Below are 20,728 nucleotides of genomic sequence, written 5' to 3'. Positions count from 1 at the left end.
CTGCGCTATGCGGCTGCTTCCCACTAGCCATCCATTTTACATTAGGTAGTGTATATATGTTAATGCTACTCTCTCACTTAGCCCCAGCTTCCCCTCCCCGTCCTGTGACCTCAAGTCCGTTCTCTACGTCTCCATCTTTATTCCTGCCCTGCCACAAGTTTCATCAGTACTGTTTTTTTAGATTCCATATATGTGCATTAGCATCTGGTATTTGTTTTTCTCTTTGTGATTTACTTCACTCCGTACGACAGACTCTAGGTCCATCCACCTCATTACAAATAACTCAATTTTGTTCCTTCTTATGGCTGAGTAATATTCCATTGTATATACGTGCCACATCTTCTTTACCCATTTATCTGTCGATGGACATTTAGGTTGCTTCCATTTCCTGGCTATTGTAAATAGTGCTGCAATGAACATTGTGGTACATGTATCTTTTTGAATTTATTTCATTTTCTAACTGACAAACAGACAATCAGGAAATGACCTCTGTCCAGTCTTGTCCAAAAGCCAGAAAGGGAGTTAACATCATCCCTTCCAGACCCAAGAATGAGAACCTTAACAAGAGATTCCCTACATAAAGGTAAAAGGTAGGGGGACATCCCTGGTGGTTCAGTAGTTAAGACCCCAATGCTTCCACTAGAGGTTCAATCCCTGATTGGAGAACTAAGATTCCACATGCCAAGTGGAGTGGCCAAAAGAAAAAAAAAGATTGCCTTGGGTATTGTTCACCCTTTGCATTTCCATTAAAAAAAAAGAAAGAAAGAAGGTAGATGATGACAAAAGAAAATTACCCAAATCCCCAGGGCAAACATCAGCCAAATGTGAACATAAATTTTTTCACACTTGAAACCATAACCCAACCAAGACCTATCTTTCATATCTAGTGTTTTTTCTTTTCTTTTCTTTCCTCTTTTTTTTTTCTTTTTTTAAAAAATTAACCGCCGCAGTTTTACTAACAGTGTTTCAAGTGACGGAGAAGACAAAGGCCTTCAAAAGCCAACCACAGGGATTTCCCTGGTGGCGCAGTGGTTGGGAGTCCGCCTGCCAATGCAGGGGACACGGGTTCGAGCCCTGGTCCGGGAAGATCCCACATGCCACGGAGCAACTAAGCCCGTGTGCCACAACTACTGAGCCTGCGCTCTAGAGCCCGCGAGCCACAACTACTGAAGCCCGTGCTCCTCAACAAGAGAGATCACCGCAATGAGAAGCCCGTGCACTGCAATAAAGAGCAGCCTCTGCTCACCGCAACTAGAGAAAGCCCGCGCGCAGCAACGAAGACCCAACACAGTCAAAAATAAAAAATTTTTTAAAAATTAAAATAAATAAATAAAAAGCCAACCACAAACTATGGCAAATACTGAGCAAAACAAGCCAGATGCCAAGAAACCCACACCATGAATGCCATGTACCCGAAGTCCAGAAGCAGGCAAAAGGAATCTTGGGGGTGTAAGTTAAGAAAACAGTTACTCTTGGGAGGGGAAGGAGAGTCTGGAAGAGGCTGGTGGGTGAGGGTGTCTAGTCATGTTCTCCTCATCTGGGGGTGGTTACACAGGAATGTCCACTTTGTGAAAATTCGAGTTGTACAATTAAGTTATGTGCCCTTTTCTGTATGTATGTTATAGTTTTAAAAAAGTAAACACACACAGGGACACACAAACCAACCAGTTCTCATTTTGAAAAGTGAGAATCAGAGCAGCCAGGCACATATTTCCTTTTGTGAGGGCAAAGAACCGTTTTTTTTTCCCTGCAGAACTGATGCCCGCCTAGAATTACATGGCCTGGACCCAGGGTGTGTTCCTGTCTGCGGTCCCATGCTCGGCAGCCCCCGGGCAGCTGGAGAAGGACACAGTGCGGTCCTTTGTCTGCTTCTGTTTTTCCAACGGGGCAGGGCTAACGCTGCATTAGAAGATCCATTCAAACCTGTCTCAGGAGAAACGGGGCACGGAGCTCCGAGGGCAGCAAGCCACAGTCCGGGGGCTTGGCCAGGCCTGTGCAGCTTCCCACGCACCATGCCTCCCCTTCTAGATCCCGTGGGAAGCAGAATCGATTCACTCTGCTGCGGGGAGAAGGGGAGAATCCTTCAAGGACGCTCTGCCTTTCAGCCCAGCCTGAAAGAGGAGATTTCTCTGGGGGAAGAGATGAAAGGGCTTTCAAAGTGGAAAGAGAGGCATGGGAAAATGACCATGCATAAAACAAAATCCATAAATAAAGCCAGATAGGTTGGAGCTGGGTTCTAGAAAATTGTGAAAGTCCTATGGAGATGTTTGGATCTCATTCTATAAGCCTGGGGCTGTCCAAGGGAAACTTTCCAGAAGGATGGAAATGGTCTCTATGTGGGCTGTTCATTACGGTCGCCAGCAACCACACCACACTGCCGAACACTTGAAATGCGTCCGAGGAACTGAATTGTTAAATTATATTTATTTAGATCGAAAATCGAATACAGGGAATTCCCTGACAGTCCAAGTGGTTAGCACTCCGTGCTTTCACCGCTGAGGGCCCGGGTTCAATCCTTGGTTGGGGAACTAAGATCCCACAAAAAAAAAAAGAAAGAAAGAAAGAAAGAAAATCGAATACACAATTCATTTACTGGAACATTTTTATGTAAGCCTGGGACTCCTTGGGTATGTGAATCTACTTTCTCAACAGCAAATTTAAGGAACTCTGAATCGAGATCAAATGTTTTTGATAAAATTTTAGCATCCAATTTGGGATATGATGTCAACGTAAAATACACCTTGGATTTCAAAACATTTTTTAAATGTTAATGTGAAACACCTCGTTCATAGTTTTTTATATCGATGCTAGATTGAAATGATAATACTTTAGATAGCCAGAGTTAATATATTGTTCCAGTTCATTTCACTTGTTTCTTTTTACTTTTTAAAATGTGGCTACTAAACAATTTTAAATTGCCTATGTGGCTCGCTTTCTGGTTCTGTGGGACAGGAGCCTTGGAAGGTTATAGAGAAAAGGAAAGGTCCAACCAGGGTAGACAGGGTAGATGAAGCAGAAGGTCTGGAAGGGAAACAAGAAGCAAAGCTCGGAAGTCCCCTGTGTGTGGGTGGAAGGCCCAGGGTTGGGGGGAGTCTACACACCAGTCTACAGTGGGGGGCTGACCCCAGAACATCTTTGTGAAAACAGGCTCAGGGTTTAAAACAGACTGACTGTGAAAAGTGGTTAAGGTATGTAACTGTGTCAATTTCCTCTGACCCACAGGAACAGAAACGCAGAAGTAGGAGGGAAGACGGGCCACAAACATCAGCCCCAAGATGCCTCTCTACCAGGCTCGCCTCCAACGCTGGCTGCTGTCCCCTCCGGGCTGGCCCCAGACCTCCCCACATCCGTGCGCTGGGCTGGAGGGAACTTCAGCTGGGGGGAAACACGGCCGCCTCATGCTCCCGGGTAATTTACATCTGTGCAGAACGTCAAGGACTCACTGTCCCTTCCTGTCTCAGGAAAGGCAGACCCAGAGCTGCCAACACGATTTATTATGAAAACTGAGTCATATAAAAAAACCCACAAGAGCAGAAAGCACCATGTGTCCAGAAAGCCTAAAATAGCAGTTTGCTGTGGTTGCAAACGGAGTGCTTCGGGAAGGGAAACAGAAGGTCTTGGGGTGCCCCAAATTCTGCAAATAGTTCGGGTCAAACCATTGCCTCTCTCCTCCAAAAGGGAAGAAACTCAGAGATTGTGAATCGTGCTGCTGAGAGCGAACACACAGGTGTTAGGAAGCTGGGGGGAGGCGGGGTTCTTGCCAAGACATCTAAAGGAAGGAAGGGCCTGAGCTTCTGGTTCTGTAAATTAATGTCTACCCACCCCTGCCCCTGTTTTAATTGACCATCATCATCTTTCTTGTGGTCACGTCCTATTTTCTGGAACTTCAGGACACTCTCTCGGGAACACTGCTTTTGGATCAAACAGCCACATAAACACGCTCATAATTCTGAAAAGAACAAGAGCAACGGTCTAGAATGGTTTAAGGAAAGGAAGGAAGGAAGGAAGAAGGAAGGAAGGAAGGAAGGGAGGGAGGGAGGGAGGGAGGGAAAGAAAACTCATAACTAGCTGCTTTGAAAGCTTTCTAAAATAAATTCCACAGCTTGCCTTCCCCCAGGCCCCAGGCCAGGAAATGCCACTTCAGTCAATCCCATTTCTCTCCCTCTCTTTTTTCTTTTCTCTCCCCACCCCCATTTCTTTTTAATTTGGTTTCCCCCAGGGGCAGGAGGCCCACCTAGCCAGCCACTAAGCCACCCTTCCAGAAAGGATTTGTTCAACTGGCCTCCACACCCCCCTCCTCACCCCCACAATGTGAAATTCTTAAGGGCAGACACACATGTGGACACAGACACACAGACACACTCCGCCGTCAGCAGAGAACCTGCATCCCTCCAGAGCCGCCACCTGTGTGCTGAGGCACTAGGCACAATTCCATCTAATACTTGTGACCCATTTTTCTGGGACAAACTGGAAACCACAGGAAAGTGTCTTTTAGTTTAACAAAACAGAAAAGCCACAGTTTTGCCACATAAAAGCACGGCCTTGAGAATCCTTTGGTGGCCCTGGGTGGCTGGGGTGCAGCCTCTGCAGAACCCAGGTTGCCACAGTTACGGGGAGCTTTGTGGGGGAAAATAAAGGAACAAACAAGGGGGTCTCCTTCCTCCCTCCCCAGTTGTTTAACTTTCTTATTAAGCCCCTGAGAGTGGCTTTTCTCCACTGTTTATTGAAAAGGACACATTGAAGGGATTCTCCACCGACCTTCCACCTGCCCCCGCAGGAATTAAGGAAATGCTAAGGGCTGGAGATGTCTGTTTCCACCATCTCATAATGACTCTTATTAGCTCCTTCCAAATGCAGAGAGAGGCATTCCAAACACCTTTTTTTAAATATGGAAAATGTGACCAGGGCTGACCTCACGGGCATGTGACCCGTGTAGGCCCACGGGGCCCTACACGCGGAAGGGCCCCCCAAGCTCCGCTGAATGCCGCTGCCATCTTGAAATTCCAGATACTTCTCGAACCCGAGGCCCTGCCTTTCCACGCTGCACTGGGGCCAAATGTTAGGTAGCCAAATCGTGACCATTGGTTACAGAAAAGGAAAAGGAGACATTTCTGATGCATGAAGAGATGCATTCCTGATGCAAGAAGAACAAGGCTGGGCTTCCCTGGTGGCGCAGTGGTTAAGAATCCGCCTGCCAATGCAGGGAACACAGGTTCGAGCCCTGGTCCGGGAAGATCCCACATGCCGTGGAGCAACTAAGCCCATGCGCCACAAACTGCTGAGCCAACGCTCTAGAGCCCACGAGCCACAACTACTGAAGCTCGCGTGCCTCAACTACTGAAGCCTGTGCGCCTAGAGCCCGTGCTCCGCAACAAGAGAAGCCACCACAATGAGAAGCCAGCACACTGCAACAGAGTAGCCCCCGCTCGCCGCAACTAGAGAAAGCCCGCATGCAGCAACGAAGACCCAACACAGCCAATCAAGCAATCAATCAATCAGTAAATAAATAAAAAAGAACCAGGCTTGGACTTGGAAATTGGCCCATGACCAGCTGCATGATCCTGGGCCCCACTCTCTCATCCGTAAATATGCCAGTTGGAAGTTTGGGGTCCCTAGCTGAAAACATCCCTTGTTCTAAGACTCAACGATTAGCTGGGTGAAAGATATTCTCTTAAATGGGCAGTGAGGGCTACACGGATATTTATTCCTGGGCAGGCCTACGGGACTGAATCTGGGAGTAGCTCATTCACTGAACCCAGTATAAAACAGGATTTCCCAATCTTGTTTTCATTACAGCTGCCTCCCTCCCTCCCCTCCTACCCCTGGCCCCCAAGGAAAAAAATTAAATTATATTTAAATGCAATTAATTAACTTGAATATAATTTAATTTCTACCTAACAAGAAAAATTAAATACTAAGAAATAAGATTTTGTTGGGCAGGGTTGAGCTTTGGAGGGCCACACACCACTGTAATAGTTCAGATTTTTTTCACCTTTCCCCTCTCCCAAGAACCAATTTTCATTCCCTTGGATCCCCAGTGAGAACTCACTGTTTGGAAAGAGGTAGCTGGGCCCAATGAGTTTCGCCAATCACCCATATTTATCCATTGAGTATTTCTAAAATACGACTCCTCCTTTCTTGGTGTCATAAGTGCAATTGTCCGAACTCAGTTGTTAACCTTTTACGGACCAAGTCCTAGGATCCCTTACATCAGCCTGTTCTTTTCCAGGCATGCTCAGCCCTCTCGCAACTTAATCTCATGAGCCACAAGGGAGGGAAGTGGACAGGGGTAGGGTGATCAGATGGAGGGACACTCCCTTCTGTTGTACTGGGGCCAAGCAGGGCTGGGCTGGCTTCCACTTCCTCCTGCACCCATCACTCCTCTGGGTCTTGAATCTGCTGGGTCCTCACTCCAGGAAGAAAGTAAAGGGTGCTCGGGGATTCCAAATAACCAGACTGTTTACGCCTTATTTTGGCATCTCAGAGTCCAGAGGTCCTGGCCTGATCAGAATCTACTACTCATCTCACAACTGCTACTCCGCACCCCATCCCAGATTCGCAACTGCATTAAGATGAACCATAACGGGCTCTTACTTTACCACAGCGGGCCCTTACATGCATCATCCCATGCCATTCCCACACCACTGAGTCAGAAATTATTGTTGTCATCAACCCGATTTACAAATGAAAAAACTGGGGCCCAGAGAGGTTGAGCAGCTTATCCAAATTTACACAGATGGAGTGGTTTGAACCCATGCCCCTCAGACTCTGGAGCTCTTTAGAACTCATCAGAATACCTCCCAGGCTGGGAGATCCAGACACAATCAGCAACTCATTTTGCACACTTTGCCCCCCCAATGAAACGTGAAAGGAAAATCAATTCTCAGCGGAAGCAACACATTTGAGCCCGAGGCGACAGGTCACCCCCTTTCCCTCTGCCTTCCTAACACCCGTGAAGATGCATATACACAGACTTTCACACCACACACCCAAGACAAGATTTAAAAAACTACCTGCCCATTACGGACTCCAACTAATTTTGTCACGAGGACTTCGCAGTTCAAAACGATCTACTTCTTTAATGAGAATCAGGGGTCCAGGAGGTCAGTGATCAGCCAAAGTTAGATATCCACAGAGCAATTCCTGCTCGTCTGGGGGACACAAGCAACGAAGGGGAGATCTCAGAACTTCTGAGATGCCTCATTTGCTTCAAGCAGCAGTGGGGGGCTGGGATATCTCTGCCACCTGCTGCAGCTCCCAGGGAAGAAAAGGCAAAGGCCATGCCAACCGAGTCTCAGAGCAGGCTTTTTAATATTGCTGTTGAAAGACTGTAGCAAAAAGCCCTCAAAATCCTGGAGAGAAGCCACGCCGGTGGGTGCAGTGATCTTCGCGCCTTGAGCTGAGATTAATGAATTGATCCTGAAACCTCGAGACACAGGAAAAAACTCCGAGTCACTTTCAGCAACAGATTTGTTCCTAAAAAAACTCGGCCTAAACAGTCTTAGAATTCCCGGAAACACCCCAGTGGAGCTGCTATTCCGGGCGCTCACACAAGCTCTGGGAGTCATCGTACTCGGTCTGAGCCTGCACCGGTGTTCACTGGATAACTTGGGGTCCCAGCCTGGCAGCGTTTGCCTGGAATCCTAAATTCAGAGGCAGGGGCCTGACTTCCAGGAAGCCTAGAGATGGCTGGCCGACCAGCTTGATCACTGATACAGCGGTTCCAAAACATCGCTGGGATGAACCTCGAAAACATGATCCTAAGTGAGAGAAGCCAGACGCGAAATCATTGTACGATTCCATCCATTTATACGAAATGTCCAGGATAGGTAAATCCAGAGACAGAAAACCAATTAATGGTGCAGGAGCTGGGGGTGGGGAGGGGAGGATACTGGGAGGAAACAGGTACGGGGTTTCTTTTTAGGGTGATGAAAATGTTCTAGAACTGGATGGAGGTGATGGTTGCAAAACACTATGAATGTACTACTTGCCACTGAACTGTACACTTTCAAACGGTGAATTTTATGTTTGGTGAATAATAAATAATAAAATAAATAAATAATAAATAAATAAATTAATAAATTAATAAATAATAAAAAAAAAGAAAGAAAGAAAAAGGCAGTGCTAGAAATCTTTATCTATCGTCTCCATATCACAAGCCAAGGCCTGCAATTTGAGCCTCCAAATCCACCACTAGCCTCAGTTCAATGCATTCAGTGGCCCGTTTACCTAAAATTGAGACCACTGGGGTCTTTCTGACACCGGCCAATGTGCCCCCGACTAAGGTGACCTAAGGCCCTGAGTTGCCTGGGATGGAGGGGGTTCCCAGGACACGCTGAACCCCTAACTCCCCACCCTGCCTCTCACTTCACCTCCCACCACAGCTGCAAACTGATGTGTCTGCAGCCTGGCTTGGATGTCCCCAAACATGCCCCAAGCATGCGCTTTCCTCTTTGCCCCCTGTTTCCTTCCTTCCCTATGGGTTTGCAAATTCCTCTCACCCATCATATCCCTGCTTGGCTGTCACCTCCTCCAAGAGGTGATCTCTGGCTTTCCCAGAGGAGAACTAATTCCTCCCGAACCTCTCTCTACACAGTGCAGAAATCAAGGGTGCAGGGTCTGGAGCCAGACAGTCTGTGGTCGCATCAAAGTTCCCCTGGGCATGACTTTGGTGCCTCCGATTTCCCATCTGTAAAATGAGCACACTGGCAGCTTCTTCCTCATGAGGCTCTTGGGAGGATTAAACGAATCCACTTGCGAAAAGGACCCAGAGCAATGAGAGACACATATGCCCTCAGCACGTGCTAGCTGTCATTAACATATGTTTCTCTGCTGTACTTGTCACAGGGCACCTTTCTCGTCTAAGACGTCTTCCTAACCAGTCTGTGGGCCCTTTAAGGGCAGGGATTGAAATTATTAAAATCTGCATCCCCAGCACCTAGAACTAAACTCAAAACATCATGGGTGCTTCATAGGGTAACCCACTGTCCCAGTTCGCCCAGGACAGAGGGATTTTCCCGGATACAGGATTTTTGGTACCTAAATTGGGAAAGTCCCTGGCAAAGACCAAGACAATCTGGTCACCCCGATATTTCCACAAATGTTTGGAGAAAATGATACCTATGTGTAAAAGGGACACCAAGACCCATCTTGGATGGCATCAAGATTTGGAAGCAGAAATAAATGGGAGGGTCTTACCCTAAGAGCCTCAACTTAGAATCTGACAAAAATGAAGTTTTTTTTAATAGGAAGATGTTACTAACAACAGGCCTTAATAACAGATGGCCTCGCAGTTCAGCTCAAGGGAACATGAGGATTTGGCCAAATATGCTCCAGAACTGGCATCACTTAATTGGTCTGGAATCCTTTGTTTCCTCCAGAATTCCTTGGGGAGAATGGTATTTCTCAGCAGGGCACCCTGTGATGTCCAGGCAGAAGATCAAGGTGTGGGTGGAGGGACTTCCCTGGCGGTGCAGTGGTTAAGAATCCACCTGCCAATGCAGGGGATATGGGTTTGAGCCCTGGTCCGGGAAGATCCCACGTGCCATGGAGAAACTAAGCCTGTGCGCCACAGCTACTGAGCCTGCGCTCTAGAGCCTGCGAGCCACAACTACTGAGCCCGCGAGCCACAACTACTGAAGCCCGCACACCTAGAGTCCGTGCTCCGCAACAAGAGAAGCCACCACAATGAGAAGCTGCAACGAAGAGTAGCCCCCGCTCGCCGCAACTAGAGGAAGCCCACGCGCAGCAATGAAGACCCAACACAGCCAAAAATAAATAAATAAATAAATAAGTTAATTAATTAATTAAAGAAAAAAAAGAAAGAAGGGCTCTCCTCACACCCTTTGGGGAAAAAAAAAAAGATGTGGGTGGAAAGAACTTGAAAAGGGAAGTGTGGAGGCAAGTAAACACAAACAAGACAAAATCAGAGACAAAAAGAGCCACAGTCTCTAAACTTCCCGATCGGTTCATTTTTACTCTTTGATGCAAGTTTCTGAGGCTGCTCGTTCCCGGGCTCTGCAGAAGGCGCCCCTGAATTTTGCCGACAACCACTGCTGGTTCTGGTTGGGGTTTTAGAAGAGAGCGAGAAGGAGGCGCTTCCTGCGGCTGCACCATCCATCCAAGATCTGAACTTATGAGCAGGCTCCTCACTGCCACCAGCCCAAACTCAGTAACATCTGTCACCCCATGTTCATCACCTGGTCCTCGGCATGGCTCTGAAGCCACTTGTTCTACATGGATGGTGTGTCAACCATTCTCCAAAAATGACAATCTATTTTCATGGGTGTCAAGAAAATTCAGAGGCTCTAACGAGCTTCTACCCCAAGATGCCATAAACATCAGCAACTGCTGCTGACACATGTGGACAGGAAGTGGGGGGACAGGGACGGAGTTCACACCTTTGAGCATCTCCACCCTCAGTGCTTACTTAAAACCAGCACGGATGGAAGGGGGACTCTTGGCAGATGAGGGGCTGAAAGAGTCTCAGGTGATTTTTTTCTTCCCACTCCCAATCCTTTCTGGTGAAATGACCGACAGGCAGGCAGGGTCCAAAAGCAAAGGAGGAGGAGGACAGAGAGGTAATGCCCGATGCGGAGAGTTCTCCTTGGGCAATTGTACAAGACACATGGGCTTCACAGGCGACTCCGATCAGGGACTGACCTGGTGGAGAAGCAAGGCCATGGCCACTGAGCTCAGAAATGTTACAGGTGGGATGTCTCTGCCTGGTACCCAAGATACGGTCGCATGTGGGGTCTTCAGAAACACCTGTGTGTGTCGCCTGTCATTTACAAGCATGGGCAGGCACCACCCACCTCTCAGGGGTCAGTAGGAATGACGTGGACCACGACCTGGCCTGCTGAACACCCAACAGTGATTTGGAGAAAAGAGAAGACATGGAAGAATGTGAGCAGACGGGGCACGGAGAGGGGAACAAAAAAGCCCCAAAGAAAATTAAGACGATAGGATTTTAAGGTAGGTTGATTGTTTAACAGCAGTAACTGGGACCAAACTTCCTTGGCTCAAATCCCAACTCTGCCATGTCTAGGCTGTGTGAACTTGGGTGAGTTGCTTCATTTCTCTGTGCCTTGGTTTCCTCATCTGGAAAATGGGCTAACAATCGTACCCACACCTTCACAGTGTTGCAAGTTGGATGTGCCCAGAACACTGGGCACGTGGGTCACTACGAAAGCATTAGTTCTAATTACTTACAGGGAAGCAGAGTAAAATCCGGGGAGGGGATCACTTGCCCTCAGTGACACAGAGGTCTCACTGCCAGGAGGCAGGAGGACCCAAGCACAGACTCCATCACACCACATGCCCCTGTTCTGACGCCTCTACCTTCAGGCCTTTACTTGTTTGTCCTAACCCCCTACAGTCTGACCCTCCCACCCCCACCTGCAGTGCATAGGCAGGATAATGCCCCTTAAAGCTGTCCACATCCTAATCCCCAGAACATGCCTTAAATGGCAAAAGGGACTCTGCAGCTGTGATGAAGTTAAGGCCCTTGAGATGAGGAGATGATCCAGGTGGGCCTGAGACAACCACAGGGGTCCTTAGAATAGGGAAGCAGGAGGGCCTGAAAGAGAGAAGAGGCCCATTGGCTTTGAAATTGGCCCACGGAGCCATGAACCAAGACATGCAGGCGGATGCTAGATGGATTCCGGCCTAGAGCCTCGAGGAGGAATGCAGCACCTTGAGTGTCACCCAGTGACACCCATTTTGGACTTCTGAGCTCCAGACTGTAGGATAATAAATGTGTTATTTCAGCTACTAGGCTTGTAATTTGTTACAGCAGCCAGAGCAAACAAACCTGCCCCCTCCTAGCTAGGTTGCCCAATCCCCCTCTGGCCCTGCAGACTCCCAAGGGGGCTCTCCCCCTCCCATGGTGGGTGCCCCCCATCAGAGACCTGAGCCCCTCAACCTCCCACCCAGCTCCCAGGCATCTGTCCACCCACCCTCGGTACTGAAGGAGCCCTTCTCTGGTTCAAACTCCACTTAAAGCCCACGAGTGTGGCCACCCCGCCCCGCCCCGCCACATCCGGGGGACTTTGCTCCAACAATGACCCCTCCTGCCAACCCTGCCCTCTCAGCTGGCTTCTCTCCTGATCTCTAGGCTGGTTCAAATCTTTCCTTATTAAAAGGTAAAAACCAAAACCCCTCTCTTCCCTCAGCCTGGGTCCTCAGCCCCTCTGGCTCCCTGCTTCTCTTCCGTGTCCACGGATTCACCCCTGGCCACCAGCCTCCTTCCTCCCTTGGCCATGACCCCTCCAAGCCCACTTCCCATTTCCTGTCCTCTTCTCCCAAGGCTGCTGGCATCTCCCCTGGAAGGACTGCCTCACTGGCCTGGCCCTGCACCTCTAACTTCAGGGGCTGTGCCTCCCCACCAGCCCGGCCACAGCAGGTCCCTGGGGACTCGGCGGTGTGCACGCAATGCCCACTGTCCCCCGAACTCCTCAACCCCACACCCATCATGCTGACCGTGACCCACCCCTGGACAGCTCCCCCCACCCCCACCCCCACCCCGGCCAACCCAGTCTTCATACAGAAAGATGCTTCTCTCTCTCTAAAGCAGGGAGATGCAGTTAAAGCGACTCAGAGGCAGATGGTCAAGCTTAATATCATCAGTGAGAAGTCGTGTGGACATCACACACCTGCTGATCTGACGGAGTGGAAAGGGCACTCTGGCTTGGTGGTCTTGCTCCCCAAAACCCCTGACCCCAGGCTCATCACAAGAAAACCTCAGGCAAACCAAAATTGGGCGACTTTCTACAGGGGACCAGGCCAGAACTCAAAACAGCCAAGGTCATGGAAAAAGGAAAGTCTGAGAAACTGTCACAGATCAAAGGAGAATGACAGATGACAACCGAACAAAAGGTAGGATCCTGGATTGGACCCGGGGATGGAATCCAGTGGAAAAACTGGTGACACTCAAAAAGTCTGGAGCTTGGTTAACAGGAAGTTACCAATGTCAGTTTCTTAGTTGTGGCGAATACACCCTGATGATGTAAGATGCTAACAGTAGGGGAGGCTGGATGGAGCATATGGCACTTCTGCACCAGCTCTGCAACTTTTTTGTATATCTAAAACTATTCTAAAATGAAAGGTTTGATAGACAGAGATAACAAACTTATGGTTACCAAAGGGGGAAGGTGGGGAGGGATAAATTAGGAGTTTGGGATTAGCAGGTACACACTAATATACATAAAATAGATAAATAACAAGGACCTACTGTATAGCACAGGGAACTATATTCAATATCTTGTAATAAACCATAATGAAAAAGAATATGTATACATATGTATAACTGAATCACTTTGCCATACGCCAGAAACTAACACATTGTAAATCAATTATACTTCAATTAAATAAATAAATTAATTAATTAAATGAAAGGTCTGTGTTTAAAAAAATCCACAACTGATACCAAGATCTTTTTCACCCATCATTAGATTTGCCATTTTCACCCTGGCAGAGAGCAGAATGTTTGATTGTACACAGAGCTGGCCTGGATGTGGATGAACAGGCCTCTCTCCCAGAGCCGGTAGGAAGGTAACCTGAGTCTCACACAACAGAAGCATCTACCAAAATTTAACATGCATGAGTCCTTTAACCCAGCAATTCCTCCTCTAGGAATCTGTATCAGAGCTGACCCCATGCATGGGTGCAGTGACAAAATGATGAGCACACAAGGGTACTCACTGCAATGTTGCCAGAAACCACCTAATTGTCCATCAGCAGAGGCCTGGGTAGACCAGTTATGGCGCATCCACACAAGGGAATAGTATGCAACCATCAAGACAGAATGAGGGGGCTTCCCTGGTGGCGCAGTGGTTAAGAATCAGCCTGCCAATGCAGGGGACACGGGTTTGAGCCCTGGTCCAGGAAGATCCCACATGCCGTGGAGCAGGTAAGCCTGTGTGCCACAACTACTGAGCCCGCATGCCCTAGAGCCCATGCTCCGCAACAAGAGAAGCCACCGCAATAAGCCCACACACCACAACGAAGAGTAGCCCTAGCTCACCGCAACTAGAGAGAGCCCGCGCGCAGCAGCGAAGACCCAACGCAGCCACAAAAAAAAGACAGAATGAGGAAGCTTATGTGCAGACATGCAGTTCTCTCCGAGATGTATCAGTGCATGAAAAAAGCCCAAATGGTGTTTATTGTCATAGGCCATCATTTGGGTACACCAAAGAAGGATATATGTATTTCTTTGTAAAATATGCATAAAATGCCTCCAAACGTATACACAAGAAACTGGTAACTGGGAATTCCCTGGTGGTCCAGTGGTTAGAACTCCGTGCTTTCACTGCTGCACGATGTGGCCAAAAGGAAGAAAAAAAAAAAAAGAAAAAAAAAAAACAAGAAACAAAGAAACTGGTAACAGTGGTTGCCTGTAAGCAGAGGGGGGAGGTGCACTGGGGGATGCAGCCAGATGAACGCTTTTCACTCTTATACCCCAAGTTGATCTTTTGTATATTGAGCCACAGCAATATTACATAATCAAAAAATTAAATTAAGAAAAAATTAATAAGTTAAACATATTTGTAACTTTCAAAATTTACAGTTCTATAATCTATTAATTATAATTTAATTATTTATATTATGATGTATTTATAATAAAGTAAGTTTTAAAATTAATGAAATTTAAAATAAAATACATTAAACCTTTTATTTTAATAAATTTATTTTATTTATTTATTTATTTTTGGCTGCATTGGGTCTTCGTTGCTGTGCACGGGCTTTCTCTTGTTGTGGCGAGCGGGGGCTACTCTTCATCACAGTGCGCGAGCTTCTAATGGCGGTGGCTTCTCTTGCTGCGGAGCACAGGCTCTAGGCGCACAGGCTTCAGTAGTTGTGGCACGCAGGTTCAGTCGTTGTGGCTCACGGGCTCTAGAACACAGCCTCAGTAGTTGTGGTGCACGGACTTAGTTGTTCTGCAACTGGCATGTGGGATCTTCCTGGACCAGGGCTTGAACCCATGTCCCCTGCATTGGCAGGTGGATTCTTAACCACTGCGCCACCAGAGAAGTCCCAAAACTTCTTTTTTTTTTTAATGGGGAAAAAGAGCCTCTTCTGCAAACCCATATTTGCTCTCCCCAGGTTGGTCTCTCTTGTCCTCCCACCTCTGGGTGAAATGACGTCATCATTAAAGTTACTGATTACTTCTCTTTGGTGAAAAGATGTGCACTCCACCGTTTCTGCTATATCAGCCCCAAATCTGTACTAACAACATCCTATTGGCCAAAATAAAATTCTTCTCTTCACATTTTACGCTATGATCCATTTTTCAGGCGGGAGGTTCTGAAGGCTGATGGCGGATGTGGGATTGGGGAGGCATGGACCCTCCCTCACTGGCCTTAAGGAACCCATTTAGGGAGGCAAAGTTAACCAACATGGGGATATATGGAAGCAAACACAAAGGGGGAACTGAGCCCAGATTCTAAGGCAAGTGGAGGGTCTAAGAGAAGAGAAGGACACAGGCGAGGGCAGAACAGGAGGGGGGTGGACCGTGCGGCAGAAGACACAGAGGCAAGCACACCTGTGTCCTGTGGGGCGTGAGCAGCGGTTGGCCAGGTGGGTGGGGTCGGGTTACAGGAGCACTTTCGCCATCAAGAGCCTGGCCCTGGGACTTCCCTGGCGGTCCAGTGGTTAAAGACGCCGCGCTTCCACTGCAAGGGGAGCAGGTCCTATTCCTGGTCAGGGAACTAAGATCCCGCATGACGCACAGCACGGCCAAGAAAAAAAAAACAAAGAGTCTGGCCCAGGTGAGGTGGGGACCAGGCTACCAGGCTGGACCTTCTGGGGAGGGACCCCCACGCAGGTTCTGTTTCATTAACCAGCAGCCCAAGAGCAACTTGAAAAGCCCCCCAAAGTTTTCAACTCCTGCCAGGGAGAATTCAGATTCTAAAAATAAGCCTCAAAACCTAGACTACCAGGAGAAAGCAACCACAGCAGAAGCCATCCAACAACTCCCCCGTCAGTATAAACACACATCAAAGGCCCAAAGGCCCGTAGCCAAGGGGTCCTCTCCCCAGATCACGTCTCAACACAACAAAAACTCATCTCATAATTTCTGGTGTTGCTTCATTCTGATCGAGGCCCCTTTTTCAATATCTCTCCCCTGAAAATCTCTTAACCATTTTCTAAAATGATCCCCTATTATTTCTCTCTGCCTTCTTAAAGTCAAGAAAGAAAGGAAGAGAGAGAGAAAGAGAGGGAGGGAAGGAGGATTGGAAGGAAGGAAGGAGGGAAGGAAGGAAGGAAGGAAGGAAGGAAGGAAGGAAGGAAGGAAGGAAGGAGGGAGGGAGGGAAATGCTTGTGTCAGCATCTTGTGGTTCTGTGATACCCCAGGCTGCTGGGAGCCCCCATCCTACTCCTCCATTTGCTGCTTCAAAGCTTCCAAGGACTGGAAAACCAGAACCCAGTGTGTAAGAACTCTGTGTAAAGTAAGAATTACTAGTTTCCTTGGGTGCCTCCCATGAGAAAAGTAAACAAGCTTGGGCATTTATCTTGATGATAAATACCTGCGTTACTTGGGAGACTTCTCAATTCTGGCCATAGTCCAGATGACTGTAGGTTTTATAACTGCCATACCTTTGAAAATTATATAACAGTCTTGCCTTTAGCAAGACTTAAGGTGAGAACAGGGTGGTAAACGTTAGCTACTGCAGTCTTTTAAGGCATGCCCCGCTTCCCTTTGCCTATCCTATACAACCCAGCCCTGGATGACAGAAGCCTTCCCCCGTGTCCTAATTGCTTCCTGTCTGCAAATTAGATTCTGTTGCCCTAACTGGACTGCATTACACCCCTCCAGGGAAGGGCTATCTTCCATGTTTCTCTGGATCCCCCAGAGCTTTAGCGAAAGCAATGCACAGACAACCTCCTGGCAGAGCTGAGATTTCATGCGCACATATGGCGTATATATATCCCATATACGATGGGGGAATCTATAGTGCACGTTCTTTGAAAGAGTGTATTTTTTGGGGGTAGTTTTCTTTTCCAGTTTGAGATATAACTGACATACAGCACTGTGTAAGTTTAAGGTGTACAACATAATGATTTGCCTTACATACATCACGAAATGATTACCACAATAGTTCAGTGAACAGCCATCCTCTCATAAAGATTCAACACTAAAGAAATAGGAAAAAAAATTCTTTTCCTTGCGATGAGAACTCTTAGGATTTACTTTCTTAATAAGTTTCATTCAATGTACAGCCATATTAATTACCTTTATTATACATTTACATCCCAAGTACTTACTTATAACTAAAGAAGTATTTCCTAAATGAAGACAAATCTTCCTTACAGAAGAATTCCAAATGATATGTGTAGAAGCCCCCTCCCTCCAGGAGGTGGAGATTAATCTAGCCCCTCCCTCTCCTAGGTGTGGGCTGGATTTAGTATCTTGCTTTTAAAGAGTAGTCTAGGAAAAGAGAAAAAGACTAACTATCTGCAATGGAGAAAGCTGGCAAACACCACGTTAACCTAGAGACGAAGGTTAACATCATTAGCAATGTCACATGGGTATCATGTACCTCCTGATGTGATGTGATGCGAAGAGCCCTTCATCTCTGTGGCCTTCTTCCCCCAAACCCATAACCCCAGTGCAATCATGAGAAAAACATCAGACAAACCCAATGTGAGGGTAATTCTATAAAATCTCTGCCCGGTACTCTCTAGAAAGTCATGAAAAACAAGGAAAGGAAAGACTGAGAAACCGTAGTAGACGGAGGAGACTGGGAGATGGGGTGATTAAATGCAGTATGGTACCCTGGGTGGGATCTTAGAACAGAAAAGGGACGTTGGTGGAAACACTGGTGAACTCCAAATAACGTCTGGAATGTGATTAACAGTGAGCTACCAATGTCAGTTTCCTAGTTTGACAAATATCCTGTGGTGATGATATAAGATGTTGGGGGGGGGTAGACGGGACGACTGGGTGAGGGGTAGATGAGAACTCCCTGCACTAACTGCTATTTTCTTGCAAATCTAAAATTAAACTATAAGATGAACTGGAGCAGGCAGGCCTCACTCAAAAGCATTCAAGTTCAGTTTTTAAAAACAAAAACAAAAAAATTTTAAGGTTTACTTTTTTAAGTTTTTTTTTTTTTCAAGTGTATTTTGGTTAAATGGGAAAGGTTAAATGGAGGTGGGGGTGATGATCAGGGTTTCTATTATTTCTCACTGAGGATGAGTGGATGGATACTTAAGTAGGTAGATAGATAGATATCACCATATTTAAGCAAATGGGCCTTAGAGTTTAATGAATCTCCAAACCTCCCAGCTGAATGCACACTGATTCCCGGTCACAAATCTGTACCCCCTCCCTTAAGATAGATTTTTAAAACTCTCACAAAGTGGTTTTAACCACAGGTAGGTGATAAACTCTTCTAAAAATATATCCTCCTGTTTTCTAGATTTAGGTATTAGATCAACATACAAAAGGGCAAAGCCTTCAGAGAGAAGATAAAGCAGCTTTTCCACCACCAACTTAATCCTCTAAGATCAGTTCTTTCAGGAAGAAAAAGAGGAAGACTATTCAATTCCACTCTCTGCCCCCACCGTGCGGCCCCAGAAAAGAATCTTGCTCCGAGTATACGTGCATCACAGAAATGACCCCAGGAAAAAAAGGCATTCCTTCAGCAAAAGAAGGACACACACACACATGCAAATTGTCAGGTGCCCTAAGAAAACAGTCTAGTTTGTACACAAGGTGGAGAACCAGCTGAGGAGGTCAAAGAGAACTGGTCTTTCACAGTCACTAGAGAAAAATGTTCTTTACAATAATGTGAGCACAAGTGAAACCTGATTTCAAAAACCCTAACGAACTATCTGACTTCTACATTTAGTCAATCAAATATTGTTCAAAATACTTAAACTAAAGGCCACTGGCTAGCAATCTTTAAAATACAAAGATTCTGCGACGCTGTGTTTGCTGTAATGTAATTTAACCCGTATATGGCACCAGGAAACGGCCCAGGCAAATGGTGCTTCTTAAACTCTCAGTCAGTAAAAGGAGGAAGAATTTAGACAAAAGGGGAAATTGGGATCTCCAACTCTCTTTGGGAAAGGAAGTGAGAAATTACACTAAGGTTCTTAGGCTAATGGACCCCAAAACAAATTCAGATTCGGTCTCCCTCAGTTAAAAAATACCAAAGCTGGGCTTCCCTGGTGGCGCAGTGGTTGAGAGTCCGCCTGCTGATGCAGGGGACACGGGTTCGTGCCCCAGTCCGGGAAGATCCCACATGCTGCGGAGCGGCTGGGCCCGTGAGCCATGGCCGCTGAGCCTGCGCGTCCGGAGCCTGTGCTCCGCAATGGGAGAGGCCACAACAGTGAGAGGCCCGAGTACCACAAAATAAAAAAAATAAAAAAATAAAAAATGTGAAAAAATACCAAAGCTCACAGGGAAAGATTTCAGAGACATGTTTTCAAAAGACATCTTCTAAATTCAGTCTGTTTCACAAGTCAAAGATAAAGTGACCACAATCTGAGAGCCAGGTTCAAAGATGGCATAACTACAAATTACAGTGATTTGTAGAATGGAAAATCCTTCCACTGGGGAGCTGGGCTGCTCCCCCAAAATCAGAGAGGGCAATTTCCCCCTAGATTCCTGGTGAAACCACATCCCCAGTTTCCACATGAATGATAGTTTTTGATGAAACAGCACAATGAGAACATTAATGGGACTACATCAGGAGACAAAATGATAGGTACCCTGATTACAACTTCATAAAAAAACAGGCACCATGACAAAAGATAAAACTGCCAAATAAGGAAAACTTATTGCTAGTTGTTTCGTTCACAGGGTGAGATTATATCTGATAATCTTCTTTATCTTTCATGCTTTCTGTAATATTGTTATTTTTTACATAACTTTAAAAACTATCAATGCAGCCTTCATGAATAACCTCCCTGGACTCAAGGTTAGGGCAAGTCAATGCTAAGCTCTTAAATTTACCCCAGGAACACTGTCAATTCTAAAACTCCATGAGCTAAGTAAGCTTCAATTCTCCATCATCATTTTCCCTGAAGTTACCTTCTTCACCCACAAAGAAAAAAGTGCCTCTGGCTTTTCCGATCTTGGTGAATTAACTTCCTACCTACTAGGTGAACAGGGAATCACCACACAGACACCCTTGATATTTCCTTTCTTCTGTCCAGGTCTTAAACCCTATGAAACTACACACAGTTCTTCTACCGAAATAACCTGAGGCTAAGGGACAACTTCATTAGCTACGAAAGTGTTATCCTGACTGCCCAGCGTGCAAACAATAAGATGAAATTGTGAGGACCCGGGAAAGTACCACTTAGAACTCGAATAACAATGTTAAGATAAGTAAACACCAGTCAAGTTCACAACAGGCCATAGGGGGGTCAAATGGGCACCAAAGACACCATAAACACGTCAGTACTGAAGTACAGCAGAGTTAAGGAGGCCTTATTTGCATGATGAGATGGACCACCTCGCCCACTGAGCTATTTTTGTTGCAGTAAAAGCACAAATAAGGACAAGTCACTGTGCCAAGACTCTAGGACTTCGTGTCAGATCCCGCTTTTTCCATGTCACTGTAGCTGGGGTTGATTCATCTTCGGTGGGAGAATTTTAAGTCCCTGATGGCATACTCCCGGTTCTCAGAGTGGCACCATAGCACCTCTGGCTGTGGGTAATGGCAACAAAGCATGCCCTGTCAATCTCCTTGAAAATGAACTTCGGCCTTCCAGT

At 46.7% G+C, this 20,728-nt stretch overlaps 1 protein-coding gene across 4 annotated transcripts in view; it reads right to left on the bottom strand.

The window, feature by feature from the left end:
- Positions 1 to 20,728, bottom strand: part of LITAF (lipopolysaccharide induced TNF factor) — a 111,388-nt gene that overhangs the window by 8,170 nt on the left and 82,490 nt on the right. The gene's annotated exons all lie outside the window — the stretch shown is intronic.

This window comes from Mesoplodon bidens (assembly GCF_964165515.1).
Source record: "Mesoplodon bidens genome assembly, chromosome: 15".
Classification (NCBI taxonomy): Eukaryota; Metazoa; Chordata; class Mammalia; order Artiodactyla; family Ziphiidae; genus Mesoplodon; species Mesoplodon bidens.
The sequence above is the reverse complement of the archived record's forward strand: the minus strand, read 5'-3'. Positions and strand labels throughout refer to the sequence as shown.